Here is a 16,639-nt window from a genome sequence, read left to right as displayed (position 1 = left end):
TATAGTATACTGGTGGTCACTGTGTCAGCAAACTGCAAAACTAAAATGCACCACAGGTATAGAATGTAGATGGATAGTATACTTAATGACGACACAGAGGTAGGTACAGCAGTGGCCTACTGTACCGTAATGCTATATATTATATACTGGTGGTCACTGGTCAGCAAAACTCTGCACTGTACTCCTCCTATATAATATTATACTGGTGTTCCCCAGTCCCCACAATAAAGCAGCACACTGAGCACAGATATGGAGTGTTTTTCAGGCAGACAACGTATACTGGTGGTCACTGTCAGCAAAACTCTGCACTGTACTCCTGCTATATAATACAGCTGCTCCCCAGTCCCCACAATTAAGCAGTGTGAGCACAGATATATGCAGCACACTGTGAGCACAGATATGGAGCGTTTTTTCAGGCAGAGAAAGGATAACTGGTGGTCACTGATCAGCAAAACTCTGCACTGTACTCCTCCTATATACAGCTGCTCCCCAGCCCTCCCCACAATTAAGCAATAGTGCACAGCACAATCAAGTTCAACAATAACGGAGAGGACGCCAGCCACGTCCTCTCCCTAACATTTCCAATGCACGAGTGAAAATGGTGGCGACGCGCGGCTGCTTATATAGAATCCGAATCTCGCGAGAATCCGACAGCGGGATGATGACGTTTGGGCGTGCTCGGGTTACCCGAGCCATACGGGAGAATCCGAGTATGGCTCGGACCCGTGTAAAAAGGGTGAAGTTCGGAGGGGTTCAGTTTCCGAGAAACCGAACCCGCTCATCACTACCAGAGATATCATTGTATGGGGCCCCAAGATTTCTGTTGCGGGTCCTGGTAACAGGCTGTGTGTGTGTGGGTTGGGTATGTGTGACGGCAGTGCCGTAACTAGGCATTTTAGCGCTGTGTGCAAGAAATGACATTGGCGCCCCCCCATGTAAGACAGGGGCAGTGTGCGCCGTAGGCGCGCCAAAAATATATAGGGGCGTGGCTTCATGGGGAAGGGGCGTGGCCACAAAATAATAGCAATTCATACTACGGTGCACAGTAGTCTCCATAATTCAAATTACGCTGCACAGTAGCGTCACTACACTAGGTAGAGCCCCTTTTATACATTACAGCAGACAGCGTCCCCCTTTTTACACATTACAGCAGACAGTCCCCCTTTTTACACATTACAGCAGACAGTCCCCCTTTTTACACATTACGGCAGACAGCGTCCCCTTTTTACACATTACGGCAGACAGCGTCCGCTTTTTTACACATTACGGCAGACAGCGTCCCCTTTTTTACACATTACGGCAGACAGCGTCCCCCTTTTTTACACATTACAGCAGACAGCGTCCCCTTTTTAAACATTACGGCAGACAGCGTCCCCCTTTTTACACAGTACAGCAGACAGCGTCCCCATTTTTACACATTACGGCAGACGGTGTCCCCCTTTATACACATTGCGGCAGCCAGTCCCCCTTTTTACACATTGCGTCAGCCAGGCCCCCTTTTTACATATTACGGCAGACGGTGTCCCCCTTTTTACACATTGCGGCAGGCAGTCCCCCTTTTTACACATTGCGGCAGCCAGTCCCCCTTTTTACACATTGCGGCAGCAAGGCCCCTTTTTTACACATTGCGGCAGCAAGGCCCCCTTTTTACACATTATGGCAGACGGTGTCCCCGAGAGAGAGAGATACTTACCATCTCCCCGCTGGCAGTCAGGCTCCTCGTGCAGCTCCCTCGGTGCAGGCAGGTGAGAAGGAGGAGGAGGGAGGGGGACTGGAGCCGCAGCAGCGCTATTTCATTGGTAGTAAGCGCCGCTGCAGCTGTCCCCTCTCCTTCCGTATTGGCTGCCTGGCGCTGCTGTGGATGCTGGGATGGAGGAACCGCATCCCAGCATCCACAGCAGCGCCGGGCAGCCAATACGGAAGGAGAGGGGGCTGCTGCAGCGGCGCTTACTACCAATGAAATAGTGCTGCTGCGGCTCCAGTCCCCCTCCCTCCTCCTCCTTCTCCGCTGCCCGGCGCTGCAGCTCTCCTCCCCAGTGCAGCAGCGGCGCACGGCGCAGACTTCAACTTGACTCATTACATGTCGCTGGCCGTGCGCCCTCAGGGCAACTGCGCTGTGTGCCAGGCCCACTTGGCACACACGTAGTTACGGCCCTGTGTGACGGGTGGTCAGGAGACCGCCGGTCAAAATACCGATGTTGGGATCCTGGCTTTTAGATGGCCAGCAGGGGGCAAATGCAACAAAGCCCCTTGCGGGCTCGCTGCGCTCTCTACAGGTTATATTCCCACTCTATGGACACCCACAAGTGGGAATAGTCCTTGTTGGTCGGCATGCTGACCGGTGGGATATTGAGGTTTCGGGATCCCGGCGTCGGTATTGTGACTAGCTGTTCCCTGACCGCCGGTCACATAACTGCATCCCTTGTGCCCTTGTGTGTATAGTGATTGGAGACACCAGGGGGGGGGGGGGTGGTGATTGGAGGCACTGTCGGATCAGGGAGAGGGGGGGCACAAGGGCACCTCATGTCGTTTCTGCCACTTTTTTTTTTCTTTTTAAACAGGGACCTGCAGCAGTGTGATGCAATAAAGGGGCATGCACTAGCATTGTCAGCACAGTACTAGCAGGAGGAGGCGGTCCAGCCAATCCAGACCCTCCTCTCACCTTTTCTTCCCCTCTTTGCTGCTGTTGCCCGACATCACAATTCCACAAAACCCAGAAAAGGGGACCTGCTTCTGCCGGTGCTGAAAGGAGGACCCGCTGCTACCGGCGCTGACGAGAAGGGGGACCAGCCGCTGCCTCAGGCACACAGTGCCACGTGTACTTAAAGGGGGGACAACACACAGGGACACTTGTATTGGGGGCAGGGTGACAGAGCGAGGTACACAGTACCACATGTACACCTACCCTCTCTCTCACCCCCCTCTTTTTCACCTCTCTCCCCCTTTCTCTTTCTCACTTTCTCTTTCTTTCTCCGCCTCCCTCTCTCTCTCACCGTCTCATCTTTCTTTCTTTCTTTCTTTCTTTTTCTCTATCTCTCTTTCTTTTTTCTTTTTCATTCATTCTTTCTTTCTTTCTCTCTCTTTTTATCTTTCTCTGCCCCCCTCATCTCTCTGCCCTGTTCTCTCTCCTCCACCCCCTCTCCCTCTTTCAACTCTCTCACCTCCCGTCTCACTTAACTTTATCTCTCATTCTCCCTGTCTCTCACCTCTCTTTCTCTCTCTTTCCCCTCCCCTCTCTCTTATCTCTCTCGCCCTCACTCTATCTCACCTCTCTTTCTTTCCCTCTTTCTCCCCCGTCAATCCCTCTTTCTTTTGCACTCTTTTTCTTTCTCTTTCCCTATCTCTCAATCATCTCCCTCACTCTGCTCCCCCACTCTATCAACCATCTCTCTCACTCCATCTCTCTGTCTCACCTCTGTCTTTTTTTCTCTCTAATCCTCTCTCTATCTTTATCACCCTCGTGCCCCTCTCTCTCCTCTCGCACACTGCTTTCTCTTCCCTGCTGACTGTTTCACTTCTCTCACTCTCTCTCTTTCCCTCCCCTTTCTCTCTTTCCTCTCGTTCACTCTCACCCCACTCTCTCACCTCTTTCTTTCTCTCTTTCTCTCCCTCCCTCTCTCTCACCCCCCTGCCTGCCCCCTCTCTGTCAGCCCTCTCACCCCATTCTTCTTTTTTCTTGCTCTCTCTCTCTTTCTTTCTCTTTCTTTCTCTTTCTTTCTTTCTTTCTTTCTTTCTTTTCTCTCTCTCTCTCTTTCTTTCTCTCTCTCTCTCCCCTTTCTCCCCTGTTCTTGCTCTTCCCCCTGACCCCTCTTTCTCACACCCCGCCTTTGTCTCACCTCTTTCACTCTTTCTTTCTCTCTCTCTCTCCCCTGCCCACTCTCCACCAGCTCCCTCTCTCTCACCTCTCTTTCTTTCTTTCTTTCTTTCTCTTTATCTCTCACTCTCAATCTCCCTCTTTGTTCTGCTATCTCTTACCCCCCCCCCCCTCTCCCTCTTTCAACCCTTTCTCTCATCCCTGTCTAACCTCTCTCTCAACCTTATCTCTCATCCTTCCTGTCTCACCCCTTTCATTCTCTCTCTCTTTCCCTCTCTCCATCTCCTCTCTCTTACACCCTGCTCCCCCTTTCTCACTCCCTCTTTCTCTCTACTCTCTCACCCTGCTTTCTCTACTCTGTTGTCTGTCTCTCTCTCTTTCTACCCACTCTCTCTTTCTCTCTCCCCGCTCTCTTTCTCAACCTCTCATCCAGCTCTCTCTCTCTCCCTCTCTCCCCCTTTCCGAGAGGTAATGGGTGTTGCTGGCTGCTGCTGTGATATGTACTGCTGGGTGAAGGGTGCTGGGTCAGAGGCAGAATTAGCGTTGATGCTGGGGGGCACCAGCCAAAATCTTGCCTAAGGCATCAAATTGGTTAGGGCCGTCTTCCCTCTGTGGCTCTGCGGTACACTGACAGAAGTGGATATTGGTGCTTTTCCATCACCTAAACACACACACACACACACACACACATACACTCACACTGTGTCTGTGGCTACACGCACTCACACTGTGTCTAAGGCTACACCACAAACACACTCATACTGTGTCTAAGGCTACACACACACTGTGTCTAAGGCTACACCATACACACACAGTGTCTAAGGCTACACCACACCAGGGCCGTAACTACGTTTGTGCGAAGTGTGCCCTATTTGTGTTGCAGCGCTGTTTGCTGTAGTCAGCACTGCTGAATTCGTATGTAGAAGGAGAAGAAGCACCAGGACCGTGCAAAGGTCATGCTCACCTGAAGAGGATCAGAACATCCAGGGAGCTACCTTCCGCCACCCAAGCAGAAAGGAACCGCCGGCAGTCGGAGTTCGTGAGCCAGTGACTGGAGTCTGCACTTTCTGGATTACAGCCGGCGTGCTGGAGTGGCAGCAGCGCTGAGGACCCAGGAGCCAACTGCATCTAAGACCCATGTCTTTGCCGGAGTGTCCTCGAGAGTGCCTGCGTAGAAGGAAGTCATCCAGGAGGAGACCGCTGAAAGGATCAAGCCGCTCAGGAGCCATGGCAGAGGGGAACAAAATGGTGGATGGGTCCCTCTTTTTCTTGTGGCCACAGAAGACCTTGCAGGGGAGACCAAGGGCATGCAGGCACTGCAGAAGACAACCCCCACTGGCTTCTAGACCCATCTGGACCCGCGGAAGAACTCCTACAGGGATAACTTGGCCTTAAGAACACCTTACAGAGGTCCCCCTGGAGAGAGGGCGATAGGAGCACTCTGGTGGGAGTCAGAATCGGGGGAGTCAGATAGGATTGGCAAGGACCCTTTGCCCAGCAGGAGCAGTGTGGTGCAGTGTTATACATCCTGGGCCTGCTCAGGAGTTCGGAAGTTGCAGAAGAGCTGCAAAGCAGAGTGGTGAGAGACATGGGCCCTCATTCCGAGTTGTTCGCTCGTTCTTTTTCTTCGCATCGCAGCGATTTTCCGCAAACTGCGCATGCGCAATGTTCGCACTGCGGCTGCGCCAAGTAAATTTGCTAAGAAGTTTGGGATTTTACTCACGGCTTAACGAAGAAATTTCTTCGTTCAGGTGATCGGAGTGAGATTGACAGGAAGTGGGTGTTTCTGGGCGGAAACTGGCCATTTTATGGGTGTGTGCGAAAAAACGCTGCCGTTTCTGGGGAAAACGCAGGAGTGGCTGGAGAAACGCGGGAGTGTCTGGGCGAACGCTGGGAGTGTTTGTGACGTCAAACCAGGAACGACAAGCACTGAACTGATCGCACTGGAGGAGTAAGTCTCGAGCTACTCAGAAACTGCAAAGTAAAATCTTTTCGCAATATTGCGAATACTTCGTTCGCACTTCTGCTAATCTAAGATACACTCCCAGAGGGCGGCGGCTTAGCGTGTGCACTGCTGCGAAAAGCGGCTAGCGAGCGAACAACTCGGAATGAGGGCCATAGTTTTTTTGGTTTTCTGATGCTCTTCCCCTGCATACCCTGCCCTGTAAGGCAAAGCCAACCTGGGGGCGGGGGGAGGCCGATGCTGTTTCTTGTACACAGCGCTGAAATGTCTAGTGATAGAGTCAGTTATCTACCTTTTAACATTAGCTATATACTAATACCGTGTAGCCGTAGTGGCCGCTAAACCACGTGCACGTGCTACGCACTCCGTACGCTATTTGCGTATGAAGGCCTCGCACGTGGTATGCAAATTACGTACACACGCTACGCTGGGTGTATGGAATACACACAGCGAGCGTACACACAGACAGTAACCTTTATAGACTTTAAACACAGAATATGTTCACACTGTATACCTTGGTACTGTAACACTGTAATAATGTACTGCTTATAGACCTTCTTAACCTTGTTAATGTAAAAGCTGCTTGAGCGATTGAGACGCTCCGAATACTCTCAGTAATGTAATAAACACACAATACCTTGCTAAGGTTCCAAAACCTTTACTAACGAGATTTAGTTATGTAAAAAGGGAAAATACAGTTAACAGTTTATACACTACAAACTAACATCAATATCTAACAGAATAACTACACATAAATATACAATAGCATCTTAATCCTAAACAATAACAGAGAGAGAGAGTATGGCAAATACAGACAGAGATTAAGTTGGTTACAGAGAAAAACTTACACACTGGGGAATGATCGCTGCACAGTCCTGGTCACCAGCTCCATAGTTAGTCAGTGATGAAAACCTTTTGTGGAGAGTAGACTGAGCTGGCCCAAACTGGCTGCCTTATATACACTGCATACAGTACACTACAAAGGGGCCTGCAATCTCATTGTTCATTGGACACAGGAATCTGTCTTCACATTATAACAAATGGTCATAGGTTTGTTTGAACAGGTGGGCTGTGACTATTCCAAAATGCTCAGGTGGGAGGGAATCTCAGGTTTCCCCCCACATGTGTAATAAAACAGCAAATACTTTTAAAGTCCATAAACTTCTTTTAAACATAACTATAAGCAGGAGCGATTAATCTCTTTCAAACCAACGCCGGAATGTTACTAATAATATACTCTTCGGTTAGGTACTAAACACCACTGTTCAGACCCTGTATGACCCTTCGTATCATGCAAAGAGGAATTCCTTTGTTCATGAACCAGTTACACTAAACATACTTACAGATATTATTAAGGAGACCATAACCTACAAAATACACTATTTGGATTAATTATGTGACAATCGAGTCGCCCGCCAGACGCACACAAACTCTACCGTAAATGCACATACCACGCGCTCGAGCGCATGTCCGTGGAGGCGCCGTCACGCAACTGCGAATATGCGCACGCACGGGAGAGAATGTGCACGTGCAGCGGGCAAGCGCATGGGGTTAATATATGGCAACGTGCAGCATGATATTTTTCGACTTTGACAGTCCACCCTTTGGCAGTCATCAATAACTGCCACTTCCTAAACAGTTCAAACAGAAAAATATATGTCATCATGTAAATACCTTTTTATGATTGGGTAAAGGGAGGAGAGGAGAAGGTGGGAAAAGTATGACCTAGTGAGACAGTAAAAGCATGTGTGTATGAAATCCATGTTTGAGGGGTCATGTATCATCGTGCCGTACGTGTTTTAAATCAAGCTTCGAGGTATTGCGAAGTATACATTTGAATCCTTCTTATCCCTTATCAAGGGTCTGTGGATGGGCTGTCAAACTCTACCGAGCTCTTTTCGGCTTTTGGTTGCAACAAATGGGGGAGCACATTTAGTTGATGATACATGAAGGGGGGGGGACATGTGAATGCTAATATGTGAGAATCACCTGTCGGCTATGTGAGATACTACCTGGAGGTTGTAGAGATGAAGATAAGAAACACTCGTTATAAATGCAGTCGTAAACTATGTGAGTTTAAATAAACAGTCGCCGATTGAGGTCTTGTCTGGTGTCTTGTCTTGATGTACATGTTGTCTGATGTCTCTCGGTGCTTTTGCTAAAATAGCGAGCAAAAGCTGTTCCATTGTCCATAAAATTACAGTCTCTAAAGTATTGGGCTATCGTAAAAGTTAAAGTCACTAGGGATATTGGGGGCTTGTAGCATAGTTCATCAATGGTCTGTATAAAAGAGGTTGTCAAATTCTTCTTCCAAGCGGATGTCTTTGTACCTTGGAGGAAAACAAAGGAGAAACGGGTGAAAGAAACGGACCGTGGAATCACATTTTCATCACAACATTGGGGTAAATTTACTAAGCTCCCGATTTTGACCGAGATGCCGTTTTTTCATCAAAGTGTCATCTCGGTAATTTACTAAGCACTAATCACGGCAGTGATGAGGGCATTCGTAATTTTTTGCAAGTTCAGGTAAAAAATTACGAATGAATACACCATCGGTCAAAACGCGGCTGTTTAAGTATGAATCTCGGTCATTTACTAAGAAGTGCAAAGCAAAAAAAGAACAAACACTGCCGTGAAAAATTACAACTCGTAAAAAAGTGCTAAAAAAAAACAGACCTACTTTTTTTATTCGTGATTGGATAGGCATGCACGGATCCATGAGATCCGTGCATGTATATCAGTGGGAAGGGGTGGGAAAGTGATTATTTTTTCAAAAAAAATTGCGTGGGGTCCCCCCTCCTAAGCATAACCAGCCTCGGGCTCTTTGAGCCGATCCTGGTTGCAGAAATATGGGGGAAAAAATGACAGGGGTTCCCCCATATTTAAGCAACCAGCATCGGGCTCTGCGCCTGGTCCTGGTCCCAAAAATACGGGGGACAAAAAGAGTAGGGGTCCCCCGTATTTTTAAAACCAGCACCGGGCTCCACTAGCTGGACAGATAATGCCACAGCCGGGGGTCACTTTTATATAGTGCCCTGCGGCCGTGGCATCAAAAATCCAACTAGTCACCCCTGGCCGGGGTACCCTGGGGGAGTGGGGACCCCTTCAATCAAGGGGTCCCCCCCCAGCCACCCAAGGGCCAGGGGTGAAGCCCGAGGCTGTCCCCCCCCATCCAATGGGCTGCGGATGGGGAGGCTGATAGTCTTTGTTGTAAAAGAAAAGATATTGTTTTTAGTAGCAGTACTACAAGGCCCAGCAAGCCTCCCCCGCATGCTGGTACTTGGAGAACCACAAGTACCAGCATGCGACGGAAAAACGGGCCCGCTGGTACCTGTAGTACTACTACTAAAAAAATACCCAAAAAAAGACAAGACACACACACCGTGAAAGTATAATTTTATTACATACATACACACATACATACATACTTACCTTAAGTTCCCACGCAGGTCGGTCCTCTTCTCCAGTAGAATCCAAGGGGTACCTGTTGAAGAAATTATACTCACGAGATCCAGGGGTCCAGGCTCCTCGGGAAATCCAGGGGTAATCCACGTACTTGACAAAAAAAACAAAACGGTGTCCCGAGCCACGAACTGAAAGGGGACCCATGTTTGCACATGGGTCACCTTTCCACGAATGCCAGAAAGCCACTCTGACTTCTGTCTAAGTGGGTTTCTTCAGCCAATCAGGGAGCGCCACGTTGTAGCACTCTCCTGATCAGCTGTGTGGTCCTGTCCTCACTGACAGGCAGCACACGGCAGTGTTACAATGTAGCGCCTATGCGCTACATTGTAACCAATGATGGGAACTTTCTGCTCAGCGGTGACGTCACTTTAGGTCAACCGCAGGGCAGAAAGTTCCCATCATTGGTTACAATGTAGCGCATAGGCGCTACATTGTAACACTGCCGTGTGCTGCCTGTCAGTGAGGACAGGACCACACAGCTGATCAGGAGAGTGCTACAACGTGGCGCTCCCTGATTGGCTGAAGAAACCCACTTAGACAGAAGTCAGAGTGGCTTTCTGGCATTCGTGGAAAGGTGACCCATGTGCAAACATGGGTCCCCTTTCAGTTCGTGGCTCGGGACACCGTTTTGTTTTTTTTGTCAAGTACGTGGATTACCCCTGGATTTCCCGAGGAGCCTGGACCCCTGGATCTCGTGAGTATAATTTCTTCAACAGGTACCCCTTGGATTCTACTGGAGAAGAGGACCGACCTGCGTGGGAACTTAAGGTAAGTATGTATGTATGTGTGTATGTATGTAATAAAATTATACTTTCACGGTGTGTGTGTCTTGTCTTTTTTTGGGTATTTTTTTAGTAGTAGTACTACAGGTACCAGCGGGCCCGTTTTTCCGCCGCATGCTGGTACTTGTGGTTCTCCAAGTACCAGCATGCGGGGGAGGCTTGCTGGGCCTTGTAGTACTGCTACTAAAAACAATATCTTTTCTTTTACAACAAAGACTATCAGCCTCCCCATCCGCAGCCCATTGGATGGGGGGGGACAGCCTCGGGCTTCACCCCTGGCCCTTGGGTGGCTGGGGGGGGGACCCCTTGATTGAAGGGGTCCCCACTCCCCCAGGGTACCCTGGCCAGGGGTGACTAGTTGGATTTTTGATGCCACGGCCGCAGGGCACTATATAAAAGTGACCCCCGGCTGTGGCATTATCTGTCCAGCTAGTGGAGCCCGGTGCTGGTTTTAAAAATACGGGGGACCCCTACTCATTTTTGTCCCCCGTATTTTTGGGACCAGGACCAGGCGCAGAGCCCGATGCTGGTTGCTTAAATATGGGGGAACCCCTGTCATTTTTTTCACCATATTTTTGCAACCAGGATCGGCTCAAAGAGCCCGAGGCTGGTTATGCTTAGGAGGGGGGACCCCACGCAATTTTTTTAATTATTTTACAGTGTTTAATTAAAAAAAAAAAAATAAGAACCCCAGCACGGATCACACAGATCCGGCCGAGATTGATTGTAAAAAAAAAACGGCAGTGTTTTGCTTATCACTGCCGTAAAAATAGGTAAAAAAAAACGAATGACATCGACATCGGAAGAAAAGAAAAACCCGAATACGACAGCTTAGTAAATCCATCGTAATCAATTCAAAAAGTTGCAGTTTTACACTGTCGATGTCATTCGTGATTGAACTTTGACCTTTTTTCGGAAATTACGAATCTTAGTAAATTTACCCCATTGTCTCTATCGTTGGGTCATAAATCAAATTAGTTGTTGTTATTACAGTGTCCTCGCTCCTCAGACTCATCACTCTAGTACTACCTTTACACTTTGTTAAAGCCCGAACGCATCTAAATATCAGGCCAACCAATATGACGACTCCCAGAATACACAAGAGAAATTTCCCTACGTCCATTATAATACCTTGGGTCCATTCTCCTAAACCAGAGAACCAATTTCGTGGGTTCAACCATGACACCCAACTGGTCAGCTCATTACCCACAGCAGCGAGTGTGAGATTGTGTTTCCTTCGAAACTCCCACTTCAATTGCAAAATGTCATCCATCTTTTGGTCTATGACCTCGGCTGGGTCCTCAGTGCTGTTTGTAATATACGTGCAGCACTTTACTCCATACTGAGTTGCTAGGGTAACGCAATACCCGCCTGTCACTGCTGTGAGATAATTGAGAATCAACCTATGCTGAACCAGCTCTGTTTTGTAGGCTTGTAACTCTTTCCCAGTGTACCTGAACGTGTCGTCATACATTTCGGTGATATTGTCTAACAAGTTTGCTAGCGCAGATATATATCTATAATTTATCCCTCCTCTGGCGGTACGAGTGATATCTAACGCGAGTACCAGTGGATTCATGGATCAGATCAGAGGCCGGATGCTCTGTCCTCTCTATCAGGTGCCGTTTAACGACGTGCTCGTAATGAGTGTGAGTATAAGGAGCTTGGGTACCGCGGTGAATGTCTTTCATTTTGGTATGGGATACAGTCATTACTTCAGGCAGTACTTTTCCAATGTAACACAATCCCTCTGAGTTTGGGGCAAGGAACCTATACGCCTTTCTCCCACATATGAAATATGAATCATCGGGGGGAACATATGGGACGGAGTATGACATAACCATGTTACAAATTTTCCATGTGAAATCTCCTAACCCTAACTCTCCCATCTGTCTAGTACACGTATCAGTTTGTACGATATGTGCACAGTATCCTGGTGATACTTCTCCAACTCGCATGGTGCTACTTCCTTGAGTATACCTATACCGAAAAACCTTCCATTGTCGGCTATCTGGCGTATAAGTTCTGTGTCTATGGGCATTCTGTCGGCTCTATATGAAAATGTCATGGTTTGATTACTCCATGACACTTCCCAATTTCCCGGCTTTCGTGGATTGGAAATGTTAAAGCATACTAAGGACCTATCCACATGATACTGGTGGAGCTTCAAACTAGGAGGACTAGAGATATTAAACCTCTTGTCCACCGGCCTCCCACCACTTAACTCAAGTACCTCTCCTACAGTTAAAGGGAATGGTACTAGTCCTGATTTGCTATGACCTTGAGGTACTTGAGAGCATACCCAACAGTCTGTCTGGTTTAACACTTTACCCACTAAGGAGTGATAGTCACTCAATGGATGTCGGTCCATGTGGACATTAAAACTGGACTGACATTTCTTGATGCACCCATCCTCAACTATATTGTCACAATGCCTACAGATGCAGTTCTCTTCAGCTAACAATCCTTCACAATTCCTTCTATTGTCAATGCTATCAGATTGTTTACTGATACTCGCCTTTACTTGGTGATTATGTTGCTCTTGGAAAACTACGCCTCCATCCTGGTCATCAGAACCCATTCCAGATCCTTTCTCGACCTCCATGGTACTCTCACCGAAACAGACTGCTCTGGTCAACATCATGGTCAACAGGAAAATCCAGGTCACAGTCTCTTGGGGCAAGTCCATCTTATAGGAGGAAAAGGAGAAATTTGTAATGGGGGTACAAAAAAATAATTGAGGGGAAAGAAAAATGTTACGATGTCTTCTAGTCTTGTTGTTCCTCTTGCTCTGTTGTCATCTTAAAGGTGCTGTCTCTCAATCTTCCAAACGAACATTCTGGTGATACAATATTCCTTCCAAATCTGCGATCTTTCTGTAAGGAGCAAAAATCTTGCGTTACCATTTGTCTAACTGATGTGTGACATACCATCTGTAAAGCATGAGAACATGAGAGAGAAGAGGAAAAAAACAAACAAACGAGAGAGAGAACAATTCATATATATGTTACCTAAAACAACAAACCAAAAAAAAAAAAACATTGTCAGATCTTCCGTTCACCATCAGGCTGTCACACCATCACATCCATTGGTATCTTTGCGCAGTCTCCCCCCACCAGTATTTCCACACTGCACCCTTTTGTGCCTGGCCAGGACACACCGATGTCGGTAGGTCACACTGGGGTTAGGTAGACTTCTGCAAAGACCAAGTAGCTATGTGATGTTTGAGTTCTGCCGATGAACGTCAGAGATGGGGAGAAAAAACATTTACAGATAAATTACAAAGTTTACCCGGCCGTTCCTGTGTCTACACGGAACTGACCTCCCAATATCATTAACTGTAACCTCAGGTTTACTACCAGGCCTAATGATCAACTTTCCTGACTGCATATTACAGGTGCGGCCCAAAATTCTTCTTATGTGATCCCTGATTACAATTTCGTGTATCATGACTTTGCTCATGTTTTTTTTTGTCTAGGGGGTTGATATACCTTTTGTGGATCTTTAAACCTACAACTTCGTGCAAAATGACCTTCCTTCTGGCAATTATAACATCTTATCACCTTTGACTTACCCACAGGGATCTGAGGCTTCTTACCTCCCTGTGCTTCCCTGTTTCTTTGGATATCATGGTCATGTCGTTGTCTAGGGGGTTGATATGACTTTTGTATATTTCTTGATCTACAATCTCTTGCAAAATGTCCCTCTTTGTGACAATGATAACAAACTATCACATTTGAATTTCTCACAGGGGTTTGGGGCTAAAGCTGGTGTGGCTTCGTTGTAAGGGCTTGTCTACTGATTGTCATTTGCTTACTGCCCTGTGACTCCAGGTGTCTTTTGATGTTCCATTCAATTATAACATCATCTTGTGTTGGTTCTACAATATGAGATACATTTGTTTGTGCGTGATATATAACACTGTACGTATCTGTGGACACGACCTCACCTGACCCTCCGTAAGGGGGTTTGACTACTGCCTTTACCGATTTGGTCGCGTCCACCTGGATGTCTTGTATGATGGCTGCTGGAAATGGTGCCGACCTCGTGCTGGGCTCACTTACTTGCTTGTAATCCTGAGGGAAGTTTAACATGGAGTGCAACTTGCACGGGTTAACAGTTGTACATTTAACAGTTTTACTTTTATCATTGTTACATTCGTTACAATTATTCTTATCATCTATACAGTTACTAAGTGCATGTTTATCATACCCCAGTGTGCCATTCTCTGTAACCACTTTCTCTCTTGTTGCCATATTTTTCTTATCAAAGTGAGAGTCAGCTGTGTAAGCTAATCCTCCTTGTATTTCACTTTCCCGTTGCCATAACTGTAAATAATCATAATGTTTGATCCGTCTCTTTGCAGATTTAATGAGACATATCCTTCTCCTTAGATTTTGTAACACCTCGAGGCTAAAACTGCCTACCCGTGGGAACTTTTCCCCGTCATGCACAGTCATTCTTTCCCATTCATTGAAAACCTTTGTATGTGATTCATCTTGGACCTCCTGGTCTGTATCACACGTTATACACCTTGCCGACCTTATGGGCCGGTTTACTAAATCAACCTGAACCAGGGTTGATCGCCCCCTACCTGAACAACTGGCCCCCATCTTTGCAGGTGTTGCTTTCACTACCTCTGACCTTCAAATCAGGGTCTTCAGCGAACCCTTACAAAAACCAAGATGTCCGGGGTAGGCCGACGGTGAAAGTTTACGAGTACCTTCACTCACTCGCCCATGTCGACCAATACGCCCACACACTGCCTTAGCGCTGGCGTACTCAACCTAGGGCCCCTGCGACCTGAACCTCTATTTACTGGAATGTGTGGGTGTGATCCGAAGAGCACTTAACCCTTCCCAGTAAACATCAGTTGCTGGAGAATTCCTGAGTGACCAGCGAACCTCCCTTAAAATAAAAAAAATTACACAAATCACGTTAGAATGTACAAATAGCGTTTATGACCCCTCTAGCGTACGCAAATGGTACTGGGTCAAGTTACTAACTAATGCACACAATTACATGCGGTACAATCGTTCTGCACATAAGCAACTAATCTTATGTGCGGAACGACCAGTGGAATCGAAAATTGTGGCTGCGAATTCCTTCAGCCAGAGCTTAATGGCCTATATGGGTATTGCACCAACCCTCCTGGTGTTGTGCTTCTTGACTATCTATAGCGGACTTCCTAGTCCACTGTACCTAGACCTCCTGGTCTGTCTCTGGACCTCCTGGTCCGTGACCTCCTGGTCTGCTATACTCTAATGCTCTTATTTCAATATGTTTAACAAGGGATGCCTCCCAAGCCACCGTGCTGTCACTTTCACGTATGTACCTCACGAGAACTCGATTTCCTGTGGTTCCACCCAAAAATGAGAAACTAATATATATGTATACACACTCTTTCACCTCATATACTCTTTACTTTCGTTTCTGCGCAGAAATCCATTTCATTCAGTATCGCAGTCTAGTCCCGAAAGAAGTTACAACTAGAGAAGGATTATTTACGCTAAAATTTAGGACACTGAGAGTGACTTGCGCTATTATCGCATTGCCTCCGTATCGCCTACTAAAACAATACTATCGTGTGATTTGTATTACGTGGGCGTACCCATATGCTCCGTTGCGTAATATACGCTATGTGCGTCGGCCCTTGCGTCGCGTACGCTTGTCCCGCCCTTTGTTAGGGACACGTGTACACAGGCCAGACACGTCCACAGTAACACAAGTAACACGTCTATATCAATGTAAATGATCTTTAACTGTAATCATCTACCAAGCACCACACAGAACTTCCTTGTATCTTAGGCAAGCCGTGTGCATGTTTTACAAATTACTCCCTTACGTATTAATTTTACTTTTAACTACCAATAGCAACAAATCTTTCTCAGCACGTTATCAATGATAAATGGCAAACAGGAGAGTGAGATGTGAAAATTACACAAATGAAACATGCAATTCTAAATGAATCTAATAACATACATTGATGTAAGCACACACATATAGATATTACATCTATGAGACCCTATTCAGTGCTTCTAATTTGCATATGAATGTGCTTTTTAACTATCTGTGAAGGCGATTTCTTTCACTGCTGGGAGAGAAAAAAACCAAAACCCAGTTACACAGGTTCATTTGCATTTCAATGGCCCATCTCACAAGTAGCAGAGTTAAACAGGCTCTTGAAGGGAGAAAAAGAAGAAGAAGAAAAAACTTTGCTTTATTTCTGTGTGTCATTCAAATATTTATTTTATTATTAACTTTCATTAATCCCCATCTGAACTATTTATAATTGATTTATGATATGGATTAGATAAATGCATTAAAAACTCATTAAATGATGATTTCTTTTTGACAATGGATGGCTGATTATTTCCTGAGTCAACTGAAAATCAGCCATTCAGAAAAAAATGTGACCTTCCCAAAATGGCCGCTGCTCCTCCCCCTTTCACATCCATGAGGGTTACACAAAATGGAGGACAGACCATGCGGCTCCTTTTGTCACAAAGAAAATCACCATGCCAGCCCCTAAAGTTATTTTAGGCCTGAGTTAAAAATAAAACTATCAAGCTATGCAGAGCGATTAAAAATACTTTTAAACCTATTTAAACAGAC

Source organism: Pseudophryne corroboree, chromosome 3 (genome assembly GCF_028390025.1).
Source record: "Pseudophryne corroboree isolate aPseCor3 chromosome 3, aPseCor3.hap2, whole genome shotgun sequence".
Taxonomy (NCBI): Eukaryota; Metazoa; Chordata; class Amphibia; order Anura; family Myobatrachidae; genus Pseudophryne; species Pseudophryne corroboree.
The sequence above is the reverse complement of the archived record's forward strand: the minus strand, read 5'-3'. Positions refer to the sequence as shown.